Here is a 1,726-nt window from a genome sequence, read left to right on the forward strand (position 1 = left end):
CACACACACACACACACACTCACTCACACACACCCAGACAAACCACCACCGATCCCCCTCCAAACATCCAGGGGCAGATAACGCAGACTTTCCCTCTCCCCACTAATTGGCAATGCTTTCCCCTGCCCGCCCCTCCCCTCTCTCCTCGGTGTCTTATCGACAGGAATATAATTGGGCCGATCCTATCGATGTGAGGCCCGGCAACTGACCAATCATGTGGGGAGCTGGGGAGTACTGATCTGGGAGAAATAGAACACATACGCACATACTCATACACATACTCATACACATACACATACACATACACACACACACACACACACACACACACACACACACACACACACACACACACACACATACTGATGCTCAGACGTGTACATACATTCACACATACAGTATAGATAATCATGTCGTACACACGTAAACATAGAATATCGATATGGGCGAAATGGAACACATTCACATACACACTCAGCATACTCATACCTGTACCATCACATGCTCACATTCACACCCACGTACATACATGTACACATATATATGCATATACACACTCTCATACGTGTACCTACACATGCTCATATTCACACATACACACTTGTACACACGTACATAACAAACAGAATACTGATCTGGGAGAAATAGAAAACATACACACATACTCATACCATACTGATGCTCATACGTGTACATACATAAACGCATAATATACACGTGTACACACATGTACACACAAACAAAATACTGATCAGAGCGAAATAGAATAATACATACACACATGCACATATTATTTTACTCATATCCATACGTGTACATACACATGCTCACATTCACACATACACACTTATATACACGTACACACAAACAGAATACTGATCTGGGAAAATAGAACACATTATACACATGCGCACTCATACTCATGCGTGTACATACACGTGCTCACATTCATACATACACATATACATGTAGACACACACACACACTCGCACATATACACGCACTCACTCATACACAAACACAGTTTCTTTAAAAGACAAGGAGAGTTTTTTCTATATCCAAACAAATATTCACACGAATGAAACCAAACTTCTTCTACTGGTTGGGCAATGCCCACTTTTGGTGTAGGTCAAGATTTCTAGAAACCCCCTAAATCTGGGTTAGCCCGCTTGTCCTTAAAATCGACCATTTAGAAAGCAGGCTGCTTCGGGTTGAGAGGTACCCAATGTCCCGGCACACAGAAGGAAGGTTTACGTTGTCATCATCATCATCACCAATGCCTTTCACCCCTGGCTGGGTATAGGCCACGTCATACAAGCTCCTTTCATTAATTATCTCTAGCTGTCCTGGGCCATCCTTCCAAGCTCGTTCCAAGTGAGTTTCATCTCTCTTATGTCTCTTTCCAAACATCTCCTCAGATACATTGTATTCAATTTAAAAATCTACTCTTGCCGGAATCGAACTCTAGTCTTCTGTGTACTACAGCCTAGCATCCAACCGCTACGCCACATATATGCTGGTTTGTGTGTTGATGATGAATATGACACGACATGAACTATTTCTAGATACATTCCGGACAAAAACGTACATTAAAGACTCTATTTTCCCTCTCCTGTATCTGTGCATCTTCAAGCCTTTCATCTATTTTTTCCTTCCTTCCTTCCTTCCTTCCTTCCTTCCTTCCTTCCTTCCTTCCTTCCTTCCTTCCTTCCTTCCTTCCTTCCAG

Source organism: Aplysia californica, unplaced genomic scaffold, assembly GCF_000002075.1.
Source record: "Aplysia californica isolate F4 #8 unplaced genomic scaffold, AplCal3.0 scaffold01708, whole genome shotgun sequence".
In the NCBI taxonomy this organism is placed as follows: domain Eukaryota; kingdom Metazoa; phylum Mollusca; class Gastropoda; order Aplysiida; family Aplysiidae; genus Aplysia; species Aplysia californica.